Genomic DNA, 24591 nt, shown 5'->3' with positions numbered 1-24591 from the left:
GGCCAAATAGCCTATGTTTGCTCCTATATGGTCTTATCAACACGTACAAAAGCTGGATGAACTCAGCAGGTCAGGCAGCATCCGTTGAAATGAGCAGTCAACATTTCGAGACCCGCATTAGTCTCGAAACGTTGACTGCTCATTTCAACGGATGCTGCCCGACCTGCTGAGTTCATCCAGCTTTTTTACGTGTTGATTTGACCACAGCATCTGTAGTATACTTTGTGTTTATTATGGTCTTATAACTGAGCTGGTGATGCTCCTCAATGGATGCAGCCTGAAGGCAGCCCACTTACTTATTTTACTGCACTGCCAGAGCACTGGGAGACAGATATTCAGAGTGGAGAGATAAGAGCAATTCATAACTTCCCCAGCTACACAGGTTCGACAGTAAGCTGAGCACATCTGATATAAGAAAAGGGAAGCCCAGCACCTCAATAGAACTGAGGCTGTTGTTGCAATAGTTGGAGCAATAATAATATCTAGCAGCTATAACAGCCCAGTTAATCGGGAATATTCATTAGCTCTTTTTCAGCAGTACTGAAAGGTATATCATCCCACCAGGGAGATTTGGAATGAACGCTAAGCTGTTTCTAGCTTGAGACTTTTGTATAATATCCATGCAGGAATAGCTCCTCTAGGACAGAAGACATGTGGAACACTGTGAATCTGCTCACAGAGATCATCACTGACGGATACATGCAGTGGCCACTTTATTAGATACACCTATTCACCTGTTCACTAATGAAAATATCTAATCTGATAATCATGCGGCAGTAACTCGCTACATTAAAGCATGCCAACATGGTCAAAAGGTTCAATCGTTATTTAGACCAAACATCAGAATGTGTAAAAAATGGGAAGAAATCTGACAATCATATGGCAATCACTTGACTGTGACTGTGGAAAGATTGTTGGTGGTTTGAGTATCTCAGAAGCTGCTGATCTCCTGGGATTTTCATGCACAACAGTCTCGAGAGTTTACAGAGAATGGTGTGGAAAACAAAAAAAAATCCAGTGAGCAGCAGTTCTGTGGGTGAAAACGTCTTTGTAATGAGAGGGGTCAGAGGAGAATGGCCAGACTGGTTCAAGCTGACAGGAAGGAGACAGTAACTCAAATATCCAGTGATGTGCAGAAGAATATCTCTGAGTGCACAACATGCTGAATCTTGAAGTGGATTGCCTACAGTAGCAGAAGATTATGAACATGCACTCAGTGGCCACTTTATTAGGTACAGGAGACACCTAAGGAAGTGGACTTCCGTCTGAACTCCTGGGGTGCCTAGGGGCGACTCGAATAACGGCAGTACTCCCAATGGATACGATTAAATATTCTCGTTTCAGCCTGATACAGCTAAAAAGCACAACTGCTTCCAAAGTCAGTATAGTCAACAAAGGTGTCTTTTTTTTTGTAATTTTTTTTATTGAAGTTCATCAAACAAACGTTTCCGTAAGATGTATTTCAGACATTGTACATCTACATCATATAATCATATATATCACAAATCTCCACATAGTGTTTATCTGGGGTATACACTTATAGAAAAGAGTGGAAAGGAAAAAACAAGCAAAAGGAAAGAACTATGTACAAGTAGGGAGTGATCTTTTTTTTTACAACAGATTCATTGATTTGTGAGAATAAAATCAGGCCTATGAGGCATTATGTAGTTAAACCATTTTTCCCAGTATGAATCAAATTGTTCCAGCTTATGATTAACGGATGCTGTTATCTTCTCCATTTTGTAAATGTCCATTGTAATTTCCATCCATGTATTTAAAGTTGGGCTCTCCTGTGATAACCATTTCCTAGTAAGAGTCTTTTTACCAGCCACCAACAGTATATTCATTAAATATTTATCTCTTTTCAACCATTCTTGAGGTATATATCCAAAATATATGGTCTTACTCTCCAAAGGTATTTCACATTTAAAGATGTCTTGTAGGGCATTGTGTATCCCCCTCCAATAGTTTTTGATAACAGGGCAGTCCCAAAAAATATGATAATGATTTGCATTTTGATTTCCACAATTTCTCCAGCAAACAGGGAGGTTACCATCATAATGGGATTTCTGAGAGGGTGTAATAAAATATCTTATCAAGTTTTTCCATCCAAACTCCCTCCATTTCTGTGAATTGGTACACTTCCATTGATATCTCCATATTGTTGTCCATTCTTCCTCAGATATAATTATCCCTCCTTCCTTCTCCCATTTTGTTTTAATGTATGAAGTTGAATGTGTTTTAAGATTTGACAACCCCTTATACATGCTTGAAATTATTCTACTACCATTATCTGAATTATATGCTTTTCTAAAGAGCTCTATCAAGCATGTATTTGCCTTGGTTACATTTTTAAGCGTCTTATTAACATATTGTCGCATCTGTAAATACCGATAAAAATCTTGTTTTTCTAATGTGTTTCTCTTTAAGTATTTCAAAACTGAACAGTGTAGTCAACAAAGATGTCTTAATGTGTTTAAATGAACTATCACTGTTTAAAACTGACAAAAAAATTCTGATTGTGGACGTAAGCGTCCATGGAGGAAGCGTGGCTGCAGATTGGGGTTTTAAACTCCCTACATCGACTATCTTGCTTGCAAACGAGCAGCCTCTGGTGAATAAAATCGATGATCTCAGAGCTAGGGTGCTGAATCAGAGGGACATTAGGATCGCATGTGTCCTTTGTCTCACGGAATCCTGGTCAACCCCTTCTGTACCGGATGCAGCGATTCAGATCGATGGGTTTACTATACACCATCAGGATAGATCTATAGAGTCTCTCAAAAGCAGAGGTGGAGGAGTATGCCTCATGATCAACTCTTCTTGGTGCACAAATATATCAATGCTGTCCCAATTCTGCTCACCAGACTTGGAATATCTAGCAGTTAAATGCCATTCTTTTTACCTACCAGAGGAGTTCTCCAGAGTCATTTTGGTAGCAATATACATTCCACCATGAAACAGCACACCCTAACGCCTTCACTAGATTATAACCAGGCTAGTCTGAAAAAACCTCTAAGCAATTACCATCAACAGATCACTTGCAATACCAGAGGAAACAACGTACTACACCATCATCAAGAATGCCTACCATGCCATTCCACGCCCTCACTTCGGGAAGTCTGATCACCTGGCTGGACTTCTAATCCCTGAGTATAGGCAGAGACTGAAGACTGCAGCACCAGTAGTGAGGACCAAGAAGGTTTGGACAAGGGAAGCACAGGAGTGCTTACAGGACTGCTTTGAATCGGTGGACTGGACTGTATTCAGGGATTCATCTTCAAATCTGGATGAAAATGCTGCATTTGTTACTGACTTCATTAAAACCTGCGTGGATGAGTGTGTGCCTACAAAGACTTACTGCACGTTCCCAAACCAAAAGCCATGGATGAACCAGGAGGTATGTCGTCTGCTGAAGGCTAGATCTATGCAATTCAAGTCTGGCGATCCAGGCCTGTACCAGAAAACCAGGTATGATTTGCGGAGCAAACACGAGGAAATCTACAGATGCTGGAAATTCAAACAACACACACAAAATGCTCACATCCTGACGAAGGGTCTCGGCCCAAAACGTCGACAGTGCATCTCCTTATAGATGCTGCCTGGCCTGCTGCGTTCCACCAGCATTTTGTGTGTGTTATGATTTGTGGAGGGCTATTTCAAGGGTGAAGAAACAATTTCAAATGAGGTTGGTGGCGACATCGGACGCATGACAACTCTGGCAGGGCTTGCAAGACATTACTTCCTACAAAGCGAAACCCAATAGTATGAATGGCAGCGATGCTTCACTACCAGATGAACTCAATGCCTGCCATGCCCGCTTTGAAAGGGAGAACAAAACTACAGCTGTGCAGATCCCTGCTGCACCTGGTGACCCTGTGATCTCTGTCTCAGAGGCCAAAGTTAGGATATCTTTAAAGAGAATGAACCCTCGCAAGGCGGGAGGTCCCGATGGAGTACCTGGTAAGGTTCTGAAAACCTGTGCCAACCAACTGGCTGGAGTATTCAAGGACATTTTCAACCTCTCACTGCTATGAGCAGAAAGTTCTTACTTGCTTCAAAAGGGGCAACAATTATACCAGTGCCTAGGAAGAATAATGTTAGCTGCCTTAATGACTATTGCCCGGTAGCATTCACATCTACAGTGATGAAATGCTTCGAGAGTTTGGTCATGACTAAGCTGAAGTTCTGCCTCAGCAAGGACCTGGACCCATTGCAGTTTGCCTCTCGCCACAATAGGTCAACGGCAGATGCAATCTCAATGGCTACTCATGCGGCTTTAGACCACCTGGACAACACAAACACCTACATCAGGATGCTGTTCATCGACTATAGCTCAGCATTTAATACCATCATTCCCACAATCCTGATTGAGATGTTGCAGAACCTGGGCCTCTGTACCTCCCTCTGCAATTGGAACCTCGACTTCCTAATGGGAAGACCATGATCTGTGCGGATTGGTGATAACATCTCCTCCTTGCTGATGATCAACACTGGTTCACCTTGGGTGTGTGCTTAATCCACTGCTCTACTCTCTATATACACATGACTGTGTGGCTAGGCATAGCTCAAATACCATCAAGTTGTTAAGATCTCTGAGGATCTAACCTGGTCCCAACATATCTATGCAGTTATAAAGAAGGCAGGATAGTGGCTATACTTCATTAGGAGTTTGAAGAGATTTGGTATGTCAATAAATACACTCAAAAACTTCTATAAATGTACCATGGAGAGCATTCTGACAGGCTGCATCACTGTGTGGAATGGGATGGGTGTGGCTACTGCACAGGACCGAAAAAAGCTGCAGAGGGTTATAAATTTAGTTTAATCAGCTCCATCTTGGGTTCTAGCCTACAAAGTACTAGGGACACCTTCAAGGAGCAGTGTCTCAGAAAGGCAGCGTCCATTATTAAGGACCTCCAGCACCCAGGGCATGCCTTTTTCTCACTGTTACCATCAGGTAGGAGGTACAGAAGCCTGAAGGCACACACTCAGTGATTCAGGAACAGCTTCTTCCCCTCTGCCATCCGATTCCTAGATGGACTTCGAACCCTTGGACACTAACTCACTTTTTTTAAATATATAGTATTTCTGTTTTTTGCATGATTTTTAATCTATTCAACATATGTATACTGTATAAAGTATACTGAATAAGATTTACTTGTTTATTATTTTTTTCTTCTATTTTATGTATTGTATTGAACTGCTGTTGCTAAGTTAACAAATTTCTCATCACATGCCAGTGATAATAAACCTGATTCTGAAGTGGCCACGGAGTGTATTCGCTCCATTCTTTGCCATCTGTTGATGTGGATGAATTTTGGTGTATATTTGCAGCCTGGAATGAAAACAGTTCTGAAATTTGACTTTGTGAATGCGTTGATTCAGTGGCTAATTGGCTTTGACTGAAGGGATGGTTCTCCCTTGCCAAGGATCTCGGAGTTTCAGTGCATGCCAACAACTTCACAAAGAAGCCATGACAGCGCTTATACTTTCTTTGAAGCTTGCGTAGATTCAACATGTCACAAAAAACTTCGGTAAGCCTCTATAGGTGCGTAATGGAGAGTGTTCTAACTGGTTACATCACACCCTGATGTGGAAATGCCAATGCTCCGGAATGGCAAAGACTCCAGAAAGGGATGGAGACCACCTAGTCCATCACAAGCATTCCCACCGTTGAGCATATTTACATGGAGAGCAACTGCAAGAAAGTAGCATCCATCATCAGAAACCCTCACCATCCAGACCACGACCTCTCCCTGCTACAGCCATCAGGCAGGAGGTACAGGAGTCTTAGGTCCTACACCCCCAAGTTCAAGAACAATCTTTACCCTACAACTATCAGACTCCTTAACCAGCATGAATAACTTCAATCCCTGCTGCTCTGAACTAGTTCTACAAACTACAGACTCACTTCCAAGAACCCTTTACAACTCATGTTCTCAGTTTTTGATTTATTTTTGATTTCTGTTTGACACCTTTTGCACATTGGTTGTTTGTCAGTCTTTGTCTGTTTATGTATAGCTTTTCATAAATTCTATTGTATTTCTTTTAGTCCCTGTAAGTGCCTGCAGTAAATGAATATTAAGGTGATACATGGTAACATATACACTACATACTTAATTTCAGCTTTGAACTTGCCAGCAGGTCTGAAGAGCTATCTACAGAATATATAGCGGTGAGTTATTTAGCACGGAATAGACCCTTCCAGCCCTCCAAGCCACGCTGCCCTGCAACCCCATGATTTAACCCTAATCTAATCACGGGGCAATTTACAATGACCAATTAACCTACCAACGGGTACTGTGGACTGTGGGAGAAAACTGGAGTACCTGGAGGAAATCCACAACATCATGGGGAGATGTACAAACTCCTTACAGACAGCAACAGGAGATCCAGATGTCTGCACCGGAACTCTGCAACTTGGAAATCAGGGATATTCTAGTGGTCAGGCTGAAGCTTCCTGATTCATCCCTGGATTTACTATTGAGTCTAGAGCAGGGGTACCCAACTTTTTTTATATGCAATGGACCCCTACCATTAACTGAGGAGTCTGTGGACCCCAGGTTGTGAATCCCTGGTTTGTGATAAGCCATCAAAAGACCCTCAGGGTGGGATGTAAGCTGGTTACTGCTTGGAAATTACTGTGTGTAACACTTACCCAACAGGCTGGTATATGTCTAGGGGAAAAGGAGATCCAGCCACACACCAACCCACCTCCCGTACACGCAGGTGCTATGAGAATCAAGTTTATGCCTCACGCCCGCACACAGTATCAAATTCACACCAGATACCGTTATGAAATACACTTTAAAGAGTTTACTAAAACTAAAAGAGTACTAGGCAATACAATATATATGAAAGGAAAGAAAAAAAACAAAAGGCGCCAACTTATCAAAGTTCGGTCAGTTTAGTGCACATCGTTGGAGCTCAACCATCGAACCATTTGACCCCTCGTCGCTTGCCTCCGACCTCCACGTCTTCGAACCTGGGACCACCCCCGGTGGTCAACCAAGCAGTGCAGCGCACGTCCATCTTCCTTGGCGTCTTCCTCTCGACTCTCCTCAAAAGACCGCGAAACCCACCCCCCCCCCCCCAAGTTCCCAGCCTCACAAGACAAAATAACATTCCCCATTGGTTAACAAATGAATACAATCCCCATATCAGCAAGTCTAAAGCTAAACAACTGCGAGAGAAACACTTATCAGACAAAGAAGCATTCCTACTCTTAACAAACCAAAGAAGCCATTTTGAGTAACATACACAGGACATTGTACATGTGCTTTTCCAGGGTACCACAGGATGCTGCTGGCAGTACGCTGGGAGTCACACAGACCAGGGTCTGGTTTCACTCTAAGATAATGATTGCCTCAAAATTTAACTATCAATGCACTTTCTTAAACAAAAATACTTCCAGAGCAATTATTTTCTATGTTTCTATTAACAGACATCCCAACCTGTCCTAATCTCTTCCACACGAATAATATAATAATAATAAATATATAGAAGGCAGTTGAAATTCCTAAGGGGGTACACAACCAACATTCTCCTGAAGGGCATTAGTTAGAAAGGCAACAGTTTTTCTGCAGAGTCTCTCTCATTGTCATAGATGTCTCTAACTTCACTAAAAATGATTATTCTTACAGCAGACATTGTGGTAGATTTAGTTTGACCGCCTGATGCTCTTCCGCAGATCTCACACTGTGGACCATGGCATTTTTTGAATAAGTATCATGTTACCATGTTGGTAACTTCATGTTACCAACAGACTGCTCATTTAAGATGGCGCTACTGAAGATGGGTGGCAGCTTACCGGTGGTTTTCAAAGCAAGAAATACTCTATTGTTAACTCATTTTCTGTGGAAAATTGTGGTACAAGATCACCACAACAAATGAAGAGGTGAAGTGAAGACAAGGTTGATCTGAGGGTCGATGTGGGTGCGAGCCAGAGTTGGAGTGAGGCCGAGGCAGGTTCGAGACAACATTAGAGTCAGAGATGGAGTTGGAGTGAACAGAGCGGAGAAAAGTTGGAGCAGAGTTTTTTCGGAGCTCGTCCATTTAAACTGTGAGTGAGGTTCGATTCATCTAAATGCTGGGCCAATTTGGAATGGTGAGGTATAGGCCGGAACGTGGAACACAGGCCCAGAGCATATTGCTGTGTTAGGGCCCAGGTCTGAGTGCAGGGGACGTTCCAGTGTCTGGACAATTTAAATTCTAGGCCAAATGGACTGAAAAGGCAGGGTGTGGGACCGGTGGCAAGAGTCAGGGCCAGATCTGCTCTGTGATGTTTACATTCAGTCCACTCTCCTCAGCGTTGAGTCTGAACCCTGCTCCAGCTGCTTCAGGCTCAGTGTTTGTGAGCTTCACGGCAATTTGCCCCGCTGTGTGATGAACTAATACTGAGGCTATGGGCCTACTCTAGGCTTCAGGATTATGGACTCTATTTTGTTCAGAAAGCTGTTGCTTGCTTTTATTGTTTGCATGATTTGTTATTTTTTCTATCTGCGCATTGGTGTTGGCCTTTCTCTGAAACTGGGTTTGTTTGGGTTTCTTGTTTTGTGGCTGTCTGAAAGCAGATGAATCTCAATGTTGTATAATTTACACATACTTTGATAATGAATGTACTTTGAACATTGAGAACCACCTCTAAAAGTGAATGGTTCAGAACTTGCTTAAGCAATAGGTGAGTTCAAAGTTTTCAATTGGTTGCCAAACCATATTTCAGAATGAGTGTCCTTTTGTATAAATCTACCTTTATTATTTTTAATGGGTTATATTTGCCTAATAGGTGCTTGGCTGCACCCGTACCTAAAGCCTCTTCGCCCAGTAGTGTAGGTATGAGGACTTCGGAGAGATAAACTTTATCTGATTGCAGCAGCAGTTTGGTCCTATTGGTGGGGTTATGCCGCAGAACCTGGGAACGTGTCGAAGGGCTCATTCTGTTCCCTGAGTGATGGGGTAGGAGAAAAGTTTGAGAGAAATCGCTGCCGCAAAGGGATGTGCCATGAAGCTCATTACGTATAGTTCCTAATCATCTATACAATTTATTTTATTTAGGGATACAGCACAATGCCAGGCCCTTCTGGCTCAACGTGTCCGTACCAACCAGGTACACCCATGTGACCAATTATCCTACTAACCCGTCGTCTTTGCGTTGTGGGAGAAAGCCAGAGCAACTGGGAGAACGTGCAACCTCCTACCAGACCGTGCTGGGAATCAAACCCGCGTTACAGGTACTATAATAGAATTGCACGATCCACTACGCCACGGCGCTGTCCCATAATATTATCTCAGGATGATTGACTGCTCCTATTTACACCTTGTAGTAAGATGCTCTGCTGTCTCACTTCATCTGCTGAGGGATTAGTGAGGATATTTGTGGTACAGCAAGGATACCTGAACAACTGTAACATAATTTAAATAAGTAACATTACCAAGAGTAGCTCAGATATTTAGTTTAATGCGCCTTTGTGATTTCCTGACAGAGGAACCATCCTGACTGCACAATTATTGTTCAGTGTGCTTGTCTCTCTGCATTATACAGTATATTCTTGTCTAGGTTAGCCGATGTCTTGTTTACGTTGTTTTGATTCCTTAAGGTTGTTATAGCTGGGGGTGGTAGTGGGAGTAAGCTCCCACTACCTATTAAGTGCCCTCAATGGTGTGCATCTCAAATAGCCTCTGACAACCGAGTCCAGCTCCTGGCCTTCAGATGTGGCTTAGCCAATAAGCCCAGTAGAATAACTTCTACTGATAGGAGAAGGGGCAAAGGTGGGTTACTGGCAACTTAAAATCCGTCGCGTCAAGCAGATGGGGCTCGTCAGCTCATCTCGTAGAAGGAGAACGCTGATCTCAAACCGCCATTGCCTTGTAGTTATACCCACTCATGAGGAAGGCTTTGAGAGTAAGCCCCAAGGAAAAATCCAGAGCGGGAGTCACTAAGGCAATCCAGCGTTGAGTTTAACACTGACTGGCAACTCCTGCGATGCTGCTGGTGCCGAACTGCATTGGTCTTTGCTGTTCCTTTGGATTCGTCAGCTGCATGGCGAATGGGATTCTGTTTTTTATATATATATATATTAATATATATAATATACTAAACAAGCAGCTTGGTAGTGTAGTGCTTAGCACAGTGTTTACAGTACTAGAGACTCAGGTTCAATTGCTGCCACTGTCTGTAAGGAGTTTGTACATTCACCCAGTGACCTTATTACTGGGTGCTCCTGTTTCCACCTGCAGTCTAAAGATGTGCCAGTTGATAGGTTAATTGGTCATTGTAAGTTGTCCAATGATTGTCAATGTCTCTGACATTAAATGTACCTTTGAACCCTTTGATTCAGCTAGGATTAAATCAAGGGATTGGTAGGCAGCGTGGCTTGAAGGCCTGGAAAGGCCTATTCTGCATTGTATTCTGGTCGTAGTTGATGAAAGTTGTACTACCGATGGCCGTAAACGGAAACACTGCCCCCAAAAGATTCATTCCTGCTTTCAAGTTAATGTAATATAGATAATACGACTGGAATAGAAGTTTTATGAAATATGTGGGAATCAGGCACTCTTGATGATCATTAATCAACCGCACATCGACTAATCGTGTCGGATCAAAGGTGGTCTGTAACATTAAATCAAACAGTTGGCATGCGAGGTTATACACAATAAGTGGACTTTGGTCATTACTGTGTTGTGATGAAATTTGACAGCACTGTTGTGCTGCCAGAAAAGGTTTTCGGCAATTTAGGGCAATATATCATCCATCTCTTTGACATTTCCTGAGCCCTATTGCCAACGCTGGGCTGGAGGCACAGAGGTTGATGGAGAAGGTCATCTTCACAGTGACTAGTAGTGCTGTCTTTAGATAATGCTTGGCTGATTTCTGATTTTTGCATGTTTTTTAATCTATTCAATATACATATACTGTAATTGATTTATTTATTATTTTTATTTTATTTACTTTTTTTCTCTGCTAGATTGTGTATTGCATTGAACTGCTGCTGCTAAGTTAACAAATTTCACGTCACATGCCGGTGATAATAAACCTGATTCTGATTCTGTAGTATATTGTACAGTTGATAGGTGTGGGCAGTACAATTTTAATCCTAATTCATTATTCTGGCATCCACTGTCTTGTGGCTGAGTAATATCTTAGGGGATTTATTTTGTACTATGTTTAAGAATAGAAACACTACACAAAAATTACAGCTGACTAACTTCGGAGTTCTCGGTTAAAACATCAGCTATGCAGTGTGAAGCCCTCGAACCAAACAAATTCCCAAACACTTGTGTATAAAGTTCAAAGTATATTTTATTATTAGAGTACAGATACGTCACCACATCCAACCCTGAGATTCATTTTCCTGTGAACATAGTCAGCAAATCTATAGGATAGTAACTATAACAGGGACAATGGAAGATCAGACAGTGCAGAAGACATCAAACTGTGCAAATGCAAATATTAAAAAAACTAATAAATAACTTGAACATGAGATAAAGAGACCTTGAAAGTGAGATCATTGGATGTAGGAACTCTTCAATGATAGGGCAAGTAAAGTTGAGGTAGTTATCCCCTTTTATTCAAAACCCTAATGGTTGAGAGTTAAGAACTGTCCAGTAACTAAATTCCATCCACCCTCTTCCTTTATTCCCCACTCTGACCTTTTACTTCTTCTCACCTGCCTATTACTTCCCCCAGGTCTCCTCCTCTTTTCCTTTCTCCTATGGTCCACTCTCCTCTCCTATCAGATTCCTTCTTCTCCAGCCCTTGACCTTTCCCACCCACCTGGCTTCACCTATCACCTTCCAGCCAGCCTCCTTTCCCTCTCCTCATCTTTTTTATTCTGGCATCTGCCCCCTTCCTTCTCAGTCCTGAAGAAGATTCCCGGCTGGAACTGTTGACTGTCTATTCATTTCCACATGCTCCGCCAGTATTTGTGTGACTTTCTTCAGCCTGATGGCATGAGTCCTGAGGCTTTTGTTCCTTCTGCCTTGTGGTGTCAGCGAGAAGTGTCCATGATCTGGCTGATGGGGATCTCTGACGATGGATGCCACTTTCATATGACAGAGCAGAATGTTGAGTCCATCTGGGTAGAGATTCAGAATAGCAAAGGGAAAAACTCCCTGGTGGGAGTTGTCTATAGGTCACCTAGTAAAAATATTGCAGTTGCAGGGGCGATTAACCAAGAAATAACTGAGGCTTGTAAGAATGGAATGGCAGTTGTCATGGGGGATTTCAACTTCCACATAGATTGGGTGAATCATGTTGTTCAAGGAAGTCTTGAGGAGGACTTCATAGAATGCATCTGTGATGGGTTTCTTGAGCAGCATGTAAATGAACTCAATGCTGTCTCAGATCTAGTCCTATGCAATGAGACAGGTAAGATTAACGATCTTGTAGTCAGGGATCCTCTTGGAAAGAGTGATCATTGTATGATTGAATTTCGCATACAGATGGAGAATGAAATAGTTAGATCTAAAACTAGTGTATTATGCTTGAACAATGATGATTTGGAAGAGGGGACTGAGTATAGAGTAGCAAAATTTGCTGATGACACTAAACTGAGTGGAAAAGCAAATTGTACAGAGGATGTGGAGAGTCTGCAGTGGGATATAGATAGGTTAAGTGCGTGGGCCAAGGTCTGGCAGATGGAATACAATGTTGGTAAATGCGAGATCATCCACTTTGGAAGGAGTAATAGAAGAGCAGATTATTATTTAAATGGTGAAAGATTGCAGCATGCTGTTGTGCAGAGGGACTTGGGAGTGCTTGTGCATGAATTGCAAAAAGTTGGCTTGCAGGTACAACAGGTTATTAAAAAGGCAAACGGAATGTTGGCCTTCATTGCTAGAGGGATTGAATTCAAGAGCAGGGAGGTCATGCTGCAACTATACAGGGTACTGATGAGGCTGCACCTGGAGTACTATGTGCAGTTCTGGTCTCCATACTTGGGGAAGGATGTACTGGCTTTGGAGGCAGTGCAGAGGAGGTTCACCAGGTTGATTCCAGAGATGAAGGGGTTAACGTCTGAGGAGAGATTGAGTCGCCTGGGACTATACTCTCTGGAATTCAGAAGAATGAGAGGGGATCTTATAGAAACATACAAAATTTTAAAAGGGATAGATAGACAAGATAGAAGTAGGAAAGTTGTTTCCATTGGTAGGTGAGACTAGAACTAGGGGACATTGCCTCAAGATTCAGGGGAGAAGATTTAGGACAGAGATGAGGAGAAACTGTTTTCCCAGAGAGGGGTGAATCTGTGGAATTCTCTGCCCAGGGAAGCAGTTGAAGCTTCTTCACTAAATATATTTAGATATAGTTAGATTGGTTTTTACATAGTGGGGGAATTAAGGGTTGCAGGGAAATGGCAGGTAGATGGAGCTGAGTTTACGGACAGATCAGCTATAATCTTATTGAATGGCGGGGCAGGCTCGATGGGCTGGATGGCCTACTCCTGCTCCTATTTCTTATGTTCTTATGTTCTTACGATAGCGTTTCATGTATATGTTGTTAGTGGTTGGAGGGGCTTTACCCATGTTGTACTGGGCTGCATCCACTACCTTTTGTAGGATTTTCCAATCAAAGGCTTTAGTATTTACATAGCAGGCTGTGATGCAGCCAGTTCAATACTCTCCACTATGCACCTACAGAAGTTCGTCAAAATTTTAGATGTCAGGCTGAATTGCTGCAAACTCCTGAGGAAGTAAAAGTGCTGCCATGCTGGGTCCAAGATATGAAATTGTAACACCCAGGAATTTAAAGTTGTAACCCTCCCCACCTCTGATCCTCTGATGAGGACTTGGCCATGGACCTCTAGTTTTCCTCTCCTGAAGTCAATACTCAGTTCCTTGGTCTTGCTGACATTGAGTGAGAGGTTGTTGTTATGACACCACTCAGCTAAGTTTTCAATCTCCCTCCTATATGCTGATTCATCACCACCTCTGATTTGCCCCACAACGGTGGTGTCGTCAGCAAACTTGAATATAGAATTGGAGCTGTGCTCAGCCACACTGTCATAAGTGTAAAGCGAGTAGGGCAGGGGGCCAAGCACACGGCCCTGTGGAGCACGGGTGCTTAGGGAGATCGTGGAGGAGATGTTATTGCCAGCCCAAACTGACTGCAATGACTGCAAGTGAGGAAATCCAGGATATAATCGCACAAGGGGAGATTGAGGCCAAGGTCTTGCAGCTTATTAATTACATTCTTCATTAGATGGAATAAGACAGTGATGTGAGTAACCAATTGCTCAACATTTCTATTGGGACAGTTAGCCATTCAGTGAAAACTCTTTATAAGATTGTTAGAAAATGGATGTTGCCAACATGTTAGCCTCATATTAAAAGATTCATTTTACTGTAAAAACATAGATGTAAAATTGAATTTCTAATAAATCCCTGTATCTTAAAATTCACAGTCATCACAGCAACAGGCCCCTCAACCCGTCACACCTCTACTGACCTTTATGCTCATCTATGTATCTCATATTTGTTTGCTTTGGGTCCTTATCCTTCTAATATCCTGTCTGTTAAGGTGCCTGTCTAAAATGTCTCTTAAATGTCATTATTATATCTAACTGTAATCTTCTCTGGCAGTGAATTCTAGTGGACTTTTATTTAAATCTCTCCCCTCAAATCCCCTCAAAATTCCTTCCTCACCATGAACCCATGTCCTTTTGTCTTTTATACCTCCTGTAAGGGGGAAAAGGTTCCACCTGCCATATGAGTGTGCCTCCTATAATTTTACATGTCTGTCAGATCACAACACAATCTTCCTCATCATGGCCATGCACATTATTGTCTGCCTGATTCACATCTTCTCTGTAACTGTAGCAATATATTCTGTATTCTGTATTGTTTTCCCTTGTTCTGTCTCAGTGCACTGTTGTAATGAAATAATCTGGATGGATTTCATGCAACATCGATGAAGCCCATGAGCGCAAGTATGCAGAATTAAGATCAGAGTGCAGAGACAGCGGGTGGAAGGTCTCATGCTATCCATTCGAAGTAAGGTGCTGTGGCTTAATTGTGTTCACTCTCCAGAAGTGGCTGCGTGACCTTGGCTTTACTAGAAGAGAGATCAAGTCAACCAGCAGGGCTGTAGCTGAAGGAGCAGAGGCAGGATCATGGGTGTGGACTAAGTACGTCCAGAGGGGCAGATAGTCGGACAGTGTATCCATCTTTTGTAAACTCTTCAGTAGCTGCGTAGGGACCTGAAAAGTAGACTATCTGAAGCGACCAACAACTCTGATAGAGGCAGATGCCAAATTGTTAAGCTCATCAATGGGAGGTGGTTCTTTAGCACTGCTGGCCCACCACCTTGAGGGAGTCTTGATCATAAGCGGGCCGAAAGTCCTGAAGACAGGTGGCAGATCAACTGATGATCCCACTGATGATAGCACAGGACAGTTAACATCTTAGTCCACGTGTATTTTCAATTCAATTGTTTTCCCTTGTTATGTCTCAGCGCACTGTTGTAATGAGATAATCTGGATGGATTTCATGCTGAACAAAGATCTTCTCTGTATCTTGAAAAATATATAAAAAAACAATTTACCAATTTGTCAATGCGTCATTAGCCTCTTATAAATTCAATTGGAAACATCCCTTTCAGCAGCCATTATGGATGGGCAAGAATCTTATTGGTTGAGACCTCAGCCTCAAAATGGGAAAGTTGTTAATCAATATCCTCTTTTATATATATATATATATATATATATATATGAATAACTTTATCTGTTCTGCTTGCAGGATGAACACCAGAATGTCTATTCCACACAACACAGCTAATCACAAATATTTCTGTTTATTTTATCATTAATTTTGCAGCCGCACTCTCAGTTTTTTATTAATGTTGTTGTATCTGATTGTTTATTTCTCAGATTAGACTATTTAATTGTTATTTTCTTTGCTGTTTAACAATTATCTGCTTGTACTTTATATAATTACTAATATACAAGTAACTGCTTACAATGATTCCTAGTGGCTATAGTGTGCACATAACAGTTTAATAAGCCTCTAGTGGGTATACAAAGTGTAATTCTGGAAAGCTCAGAATGTTTCTTTGTTCTGCATTAAGTGAATAAGTAATCTCATTTGGTATTGCAATATTGAATAAGTGCTTTCTAATTTTTAAACCTTATCTATAGATTTGAATGGAATTTTTCTTAACCCAGTAGTATAACAACAGCTGTTCTATGCTAGGTGCCATCTTTGTTCTTTAGATTTTCTCTCTTCTCTCACTAGTGTACCCCTATCACTGTCTGTTTCAAATTCTATTTGTTCTGTCAACTCTTAATAAAACTAACATGAAGCAACAAGCTTTGTGCTTCTTTCCTGACTTCTAAAAGAACCTTGGATTAAAACAGCAGAGTCCATTAATGTTGAACAGTTTGAAATGTGTAACAACTGAAGCCCAGGGTGAGTTTAGTGCAATAATTCCAGGAAAACAAAGTGCAAAACAATAATTTTAAAAATCTCATAAGTAACAGTAATTGTAGGATCAAATAATCTGCTTTTTAATTGGTTGAAGTGTAAATTTTGGACAGGACAACCTGAAGAACTTACCTGCAAAGTTTCATACCTTTCGGATTAACGTGGTAGGTCATTTGAGGTCTCAGAAAGTGCAGTATAGAGGCTATGGTCACAAATTTCCCTTAATATTCAGAGACATTTAAAAACTTGTAGAACTCAATAAAATATATGAATGAGTAAAATTATTCATTCTTAAGTATAAAAACAAAGACACAAAGAACTAATAAAAATGGGAAAATGATTAGGAAGAAGGCTATTTCCCTCTCCTTTCACTTTCCAATACATAACTCACAAACCCATTGAAATCAGCAGAGTCGCAGATCGTGCACAAGGTTTGACTGGCATAGGATCTGAGTGACAATATCCCCAGAGCAAGCCTGTGAAGACTTGATCTCACTGCTGTCCCCATTTGTATCTAGCATCCAGGCAAACTGAACAATTCCTTCCCATTAATGTGTCAAGTAAGCTCCAGCTTCTTAGCATTTGCACACATGTCCTAGACCGGCTGAATGCTCATGGTTCCCTTTGGAACCACTTGCTCCAGCCAGCAAGAGTTGGACCAGCATCTCATCTAAAGAACAACGCATCTGTCAGTAGAGAATTTTCTGAAATGTTAACTGTGATTTTTTTGCTCAGGTCTTTGGTAGTGGGAGGTCAGCTTAACCCAAGATTCAAGATTATTTGTCATGTGTAATGCAGTGAAATACATCGTTTGTTATCAACCAACTCACGCAAGACAGTGCTGGGGTGGTCTGTAAGTGTGGCCACACATTCCTGTGCCAACATACAGTAACATGCCCAGCATTATCGGCTGGATGACACAGAACACAACAAGCAACATGTTTCATGAGGAGAGGAATTTCTTTAACCATAGACTGGTGAATCTGTGGAATTTGTTGCCACAGGCAGCTGTGGAAGCCAAGTCATTGGGTATACTTAAGGCAGAGTTTGATAGATTCTTGATTAGCCAGGGCATGAAGGGATATGGGGCAAAGTCAGGAGATTGGGGTGGAGAGGGAAATAGATTAGCCATGGTGAAATGGTGGAGTAGACTCAATGGGTCAAATGTCTAATTCTGATCCTTTATTATATGGTTTTATGGAATTGTGTATACCTGACTGAAAGAAAAGCTGTTTATTGGATCTTTCGGGCTTTTTGTACATTTAGCCTAAAGTATTTTGAACTTTATTGGAAAAATAGATGTCATTATCTATGTTATCTTTAAACTAAAATAAACTGTGCTATGTATACACACACAGGAGTCCATTAGCAGCCACAGTTCAAGCTGTAGCCCTGTTGGCTACGTTTCATCCAATGCAGTTAGATTCTTGATTGCAACTCTGCACTTGGACAATAGATCTACTTTCCGAGCTGTGGTCACACTCAGTGTGGCTAACGTTCCCTTTCTCTCTGCTACTTATGATATGTGCTTGAAAAGCCAACTCAAACACATTGTCAAAGGATGACAGTCCACTGGCATGAGAATCCAGTCACTTGGAATAATGAGCTTTTCTTCCAATTGTTTTAAAAGCTTCTGACAAATTTCTCAAGTGAATTCTTTCTCCTCCTGGTCACTTTACTCAGTTAAATCACCTGGTTATTCACTCCCCTTACTTCTAGTCACCAATATTTATCTGCCTTCACCTTTCTCAGCAAAAGACAAAGGATATCGAAACCTAGCAAATATTGAAAGAGTGTATATGGAGGAGATGTTTCCAATAGTGCAAGAGTATTGGACCAGACAGAAGAGCCACAGAGTAAAAGAATTTTTTAGGCAGAAGGTAGCAATTGGTGAAATTCATTGCTACAAATGGCTGTGGGGGGCTATTCATTAGGTATTTTTAAAGAGGAGGTTGATAGGTTCTTGATTAGTCAGTGTGTAGAAGGTTATGGGGAGAAGGACGGAGAATGGGGATAAAAGGAAAAGTACATCAGCCATGATCAAGTTTTGGCACAGATTCAATGGGCTGAATGGTCTCTAATCTGCTTCTATGTCTTATAGTATTATGGTTTAACATCCCCCAAAATAACTGTAATTGATTACAGTTGTTCCTACCTTACGATTACAAGTATTTACATTTACATAGAACTTTAACTGATGAAAAATGTACCAAAAGCTTCACAGGAATGTCATTATATAACTCCTGACTGTAAGCCAGGTACGCCAGCGTAGCTAACAGAAACTGAGGTCAAAAGAGTTAAGTTGGAAGGAGCATATTGAAGGACAGAGGCAAGACTGTTCAGTGAGCAAATTCAAGAACATGTCTGAATATTAGTTGGCAGGTAGGTAGAGAACTGTTAGATATCTACAGAGTGTACATCAGCTCCTTCTGAAGCTTTGCTCCTGCACACCATTGCACAAAAGTATAGAACACTCCACATTTGAATAAAGAAATTATGTTTGCTATCTTTCAATCTGAAGGAAACATTTAGTAAACTGTATTTAATTATTATTAAACATTTATTGACATTAATAGTCGGAGTACAGAGAGGAAGCAGAGTGTCTGCTGAACTGGTGTGAGAACAATGACCTAAGTCTGAATGTGGAGAAGACCAAGGAAATGACTGTAAACTTTAGGAAGGTGCAGATGAACCATCCCTCTTTGCACATACATGGCTCCTATGTAAGGAGAGTTAATTGCACTAAGTTCCTGGGAGTTCACCTCACCTGGTCTCTCATTTTCAACTCCCTGATTAAGAAGGCACATACAATATGTAACTTATGCACTTTACTTAGTTTATTTATCTGTAATTCATTTGTAGATTTAAATCTTACTTTCCTAAATTATTGTGTGCACTATGTGTGTATGTGTATTACTGTGATTTACACCCTGGTCTGTAGAAATGTTGTCTCATTTGATAGTATACATGTATATAGTCAAATGACAATAAACTTGACTTGACTGGACTTGAGTATATTTTAAATATTTTCCTAAATAGTAGTTGTTTTACTACTTAAATATTAATCAGCTGGATCACCATGTGAGCACTAGAGGCACCACTAAATGGAGTAAGTGGCCTTTGACCGTACGAACAGTCTAAAAGACATTAGGGCCATGCTTAGGTTGGGCCTTGGTTTCCTTTGCTTGTTATCTAGTCACTGTTTACGGTCCAATAGACCACAGGCGTCACAGTGAATCAGGACTGTGTAACACTGAAATAAATGTTTTGACCCATCATACTGACAATTGAGGTATTCACACTAGGTTTTCAAACCTACCTGCACATCCCTAACCCTATCTCAACAATGGAAGAGAATGGACCACAGCTTATACTACCATGGACTTATTGTCTTTGTTTACTTTTTCAAAAGGTCTTGTTATTTCATAGACATAATTTGTCATAATTTTGCTGTATGAGATAATTCTGTGTATAATTTATGCTTTGTGTGTAGTCTATACCTTCATGCCTGGGATGTTCCACTTGTATTCATAACAATAAACTCCACTTGACAGCTGATCCAACAGTAATCCCATTTTCATTCTCCCCACACTCCCATCATCTTCCCAGAGATTCTACTACTCAGCTACATACCAGGGACAATTTTGACTGGCCCACTAAAATATGCTCTCTTCCATTAGAAATTTTGGGTGAGCTAGGTTTTTTTATTTGGTGTTCAGGAGAATGAGAGCTAAATTGATAGAAGTGTATAAAGTTCAAAGTACAATACTCAAGTTGCTGCCTCACCAGTGCCTTATAAAGCCTCAGCATCACATCCTTGTTCTTGCATTCTAGACCTCTTGAAATGAATGCTATCATAGCATTTGTCTTCCTCACCACCAATGAGACCTGCAAGTTAACCTTTAGGGTGTTCTGCACAAGGACTCCCAAGTCCTTCTGCATCTCAGATTTTTGGATTTTCTCCTGGTTAGAAAGTAGTCCATGCATTTATTTCTACTACCGAGGTGCATGACCATGCATTTTCCAACATTGTATTTCATTTGCAACTTTCTTGCCCATTCTCCTAATATGTTTAAGTCCTTCTGCATCCTGTTTCCTCAACACAACCTGCTCCTCCACCAATCTTCGTATCATCTGCAAACTTGGGAACAAAGCCATCTATTGCATCATCTAAATCATTTATATACAGCATAAAAAGAAGTGGTTCCCAGCACCAACCAGTACAGAACACCACTAGTCACCGGCAGTCAACCAGAAAAGTATCTTTTTATTTCCCCTTGCTGCCTCCTACCAATCAGCCAATGCTCTAAATATGTTAGTTACTTTCCTGTAATACCATAGGCTCTTAACTTGGTAAGCAACCTCATGTGTGGCACCTTGTCAAAGGCCTTCTGAGAGACCAAATATACAACATACACTGCATTCCCTTTATCTATCCTACTTGTAATCTCCTCAGGGAATTCCAACAGGTTTGTCAGGCAGGATTTTCCGTCAAGGAAACCATGCTGACTTTGTACTATCTTGTCCTGTGTCACCAAGTACTCCATCACCTCATCCTTAACAATTACTCTAACATCTTCCCAACCACTGAGGTCAGGCTAACTGGTCTATAATTTCCTTTCTGCTGCCTTCCTCCTTTCTTAAAGAGTGGAGTGATATTTGCAATTTTCTAATCCTCTGGCACCATGCCAAAGTCCAATGATTTCTGAAACATCATTTCTAATGCTGCCACAATCTCTAATGCTACCTCTTTTAGGGTGCAGTTCATCTGGTCCGGGTCACTTATGTACCTTCAGGTCTTTCAGCTTTTTGAGCACCTTTTCTCTTGTAATAGTAACTGCACCCACTTCTCTTCCTTCACACACTACAACATTAGGCACACTGCTAGTGTCTTCCACAGTGAAGACTGATGTAAAATACTCATTTAGTTCATTAGCCATCTCCTTGTCCCTCTGTTATTACTTCTCCTGCCTCATTTTCTAGCGGTCCTATGTCCACTCTCATTTCTCTTTTATTTTTAACATACTTGAAAAGAACATTTACTATCCACTTTGATATTATTTGCTAGCTTGCTTTCACATTTTATCTTTTTCCTTCTAATGATTTTTTTAGTTGCCTTCTGTAGGTTTTTAAAAGCTTCCCAGCCTTCTATCTTCCTACTAATTTTTGCTTTGTTGTATGCCCTTTCTTTTGCTTTTACGATAGCTTTGACTTCCCTTGTCAGTCATGGTTGTACTATTTTACCATTTGAATATTTCTTCATCTTTGGAATACATATGTCCCGCATCTTCCTCATTCTCCCCAGAAACACACACCATTGTTGTTCTGCTGACATCCCTGACAGCAGCTCCTTCCAATTTACTTTGGTCAACTCCTCTCTCATGCCACTGTAATTTCCCTTCCTCCACTGAAATGCTGCTACCTCATACTTTACTTTCTCCCTATCAAATTTCAAGTTGAACTCAGTCATATTGTGATCACTGGTTCCTTAGGGCTCTTTTATCTTAAGCTCCCTAATCGCCTTCGGTTCATTACATATCATCCAATTCAGTATAGCTGATCACCTAGCAGGCTCAATGACAAACTGCTCTAAAAAGCCATCTCTTAGGCATTCAACAAACTCACTCTCTTGAGCTCCTTTACCAACCTGATTTCTGCAATCGATCTGCATGTTAAAATCTCCCATGATGACCATAACATTGCCCTTTTGACTCGCCTTTTCTCTTTCCTGTCCACCTGTGGTCCACCTCCCAATCACTGTTGGGAGGCCATCATATAACTGCCATCAACTTCCTTTTACCCTAGCTGTTTCTTAACAACTCACAAGGATTCAACATCTTCTGATCCTATGACACATCCTTCTACTGATTTGATGCCATTCATTACTAGTAGAGCAACACCACCCCCTCTGCCTACCTTCCTATCCCTCTGATATAATGTGTAACCTTGGACATTCAGTTCCCAACTACAACCATCCTTCAACCACGATTCAGTGATGGCCACAAGGTTATATGTTCCATGTTCTACCAACCTCTGCATTTCTGGGATGTGCACCATTTTGAGAATTATGAAGCAATAATAACTGTTGGTTTACTCATCCAAATATTAATCTTTATCTTTTCCTTTGCTATTTTGTAGTGTCTGTTTAAGTGGTTTTCTTGAATGACTGCTTCTTACCAATCAATCATTTACCTTTCACTAGCCTTAGAGTCACAGATTCATTGAAACTACAAGACAGAAAGAGACCCTTTGGCCCATCTAGTCCATGCTGAACCATTTAAACTGTAGTCCCATTGACCTGCACCAGGACCATAGCCCTCCATACCCCTACCATCCATGTACCTTTCCAAATTTCTCTTAAATGTTGAAATCAAAGTTGCATTCACCACTTGCACTGGCAGCTCATTCCACACTCTCATGCCTCTCTGAGTGAAAAAGTTTCCCCTCATGTTCCACCTAAATATTTCACCTTTCACCCTTAACCCATGACCTCTAGTTGTAGTCGCACCCAATTGCAGTGGAAAAGGTCAGCTTACGTTTTCCCTATCGATTCCCTCATAATTTGGTATACCTCTATCAAATCTCCCCTCAGTCGTCTACGATCTAGGGAATAAAGTTGTAACCTATTCAATCTTTCCTGATAACTCAGGTCTTCAAGTCCTGGAGATACCCTTGTAAGTTTAAAATAAAAGCTTGTCTATTTCCTGCTGAAGGATCTTGGCCTGAAATATCAACTGTACAATTTTCCACAGATGCTGCCTGGCCTACTGAGTTCCTCCAGCATTTTGTGTGTGTTGCTTCTTTATTTCATTTGGCTAGAAAAGTTAAAGCTCAGTTATTGCATACAGACACATAGACAGAATTTTAGGTTGCCTACTATAAAGTGCGTGTGTTCTCCCTGTAGGGGCATTCTACTTACCTAAATTGAGAGAGAACCATGTTGTAGGTTGGTGCGAGTCCAGATCTGGAAAATCCCAGTTGCATCAGAGCTCTGCTGGAGATAAACCTACACAGTGTAGTGGCAGAAACAAACAAGAGGTCCTCTGTAGCCTGTCCATCTGGGATCACCTTACGGTAAGCAGGCAGCATGCTTTTTATTTTGGAGATGAATGCGGCAGGTTCAACCCTCCAGGTTGAGTTTGTCAGCCAAGTTGGCAGGCTGTCTAACCTACCATCCACCATCTGGAGTACTGGAGACCTAATATCCACCTTTGTCCCATATTCCTTATTAAATGTCATTTATAGAGAACTGTCCTTCGCAGAATGACTGCAAGAACAGTCATCGCGTGAAAGCAACAACAAAGCCCCTTCCAATTTAACCATCACTCCAGTTCAAAAAAATGACTTCCCATTGGCTTTCAAGAGCAACCAGCAATGAGCAATAAATGAGAGCCTTGCTAACGATTCTAAAACAGGTGTATGAATGAAAAACAAATGAACAATTCACCCACAATTTATGGAAGGTTGCTTCAAACTTCTATAATCCTTTGTATGTGTAGAAGTTTATTCCAGCTTCACTCCTGAATGCTCTGGGTTTAACTAGTAGCTTGTGGAATCTATCTTGAGACACTCGCCTTCATGTGAGCGACATTTAAGAATTAACACTTCTTCCACTGTGTATTGCAATGGCATTAAACAGTCAAAGTTATGCAGCCTCTCTCCCCAAGAAGCATCAACAGCCCTTGCTTATGCCATTTCTTTGATCGGTCACAAGCAGAGTAAAAACGTCATAAGCCATCAGGGAGTTTTGGAGTTCCCAAACGCCAGCTGCTTCTTTGTTCTCAAGCCAATCCTACCAGCACAAACCATGCCAGCAGCTCACTGCCCGGCTGATATCTGAGCTCAGCGTTCCTTGCTGATGTAAGCAAGCAATCCAGTGATGTGTAGATTTTATCACCTTTCTCAACATTTCTAACTACAAAAAAAAATGTCCATTTCTTTCTGTTATTCATTTGTTAACTGTTTGTGTGAAGGTCACTTCCTTCTCCATGTGTCTCATGAATGAATGCCGAATGAGGAGAGAAAAGACGGGTTTTGCAGTTCTTCATGAAGGGCCTGTACTGGCCTATAGTGCTCTATACTTTTCCTTTATTTCATTCTCCTTTCCCAGCAGGATTTATTGAGATACAGCACAGAATAGGCCCTTCCAATCCTCTGAGCCATGCAGTC

The 24591-nt window shown here is 41.3% G+C and overlaps 1 long non-coding RNA gene across 1 annotated transcript in view; it reads left to right on the top strand.

Annotated features, from left to right (window-relative positions):
• Positions 1 to 17313, top strand: part of LOC140734932 (uncharacterized) — a 123896-nt gene extending 106583 nt beyond the window's left edge. The window contains exons 3-4 of the long non-coding RNA XR_012100641.1: positions 9058 to 9233; positions 17158 to 17313. This is a non-coding gene — a long non-coding RNA (uncharacterized lncRNA). The remainder of the gene's footprint in view (positions 1 to 9057; positions 9234 to 17157) is intronic.
• The last annotated feature ends 7278 nt before the right edge of the window (positions 17314 to 24591 follow it).

This window comes from Hemitrygon akajei, chromosome 10 (assembly GCF_048418815.1).
Source record: "Hemitrygon akajei chromosome 10, sHemAka1.3, whole genome shotgun sequence".
In the NCBI taxonomy this organism is placed as follows: Eukaryota; Metazoa; Chordata; class Chondrichthyes; order Myliobatiformes; family Dasyatidae; genus Hemitrygon; species Hemitrygon akajei.
The sequence above is the reverse complement of the archived record's forward strand: the minus strand, read 5'-3'. Positions and strand labels throughout refer to the sequence as shown.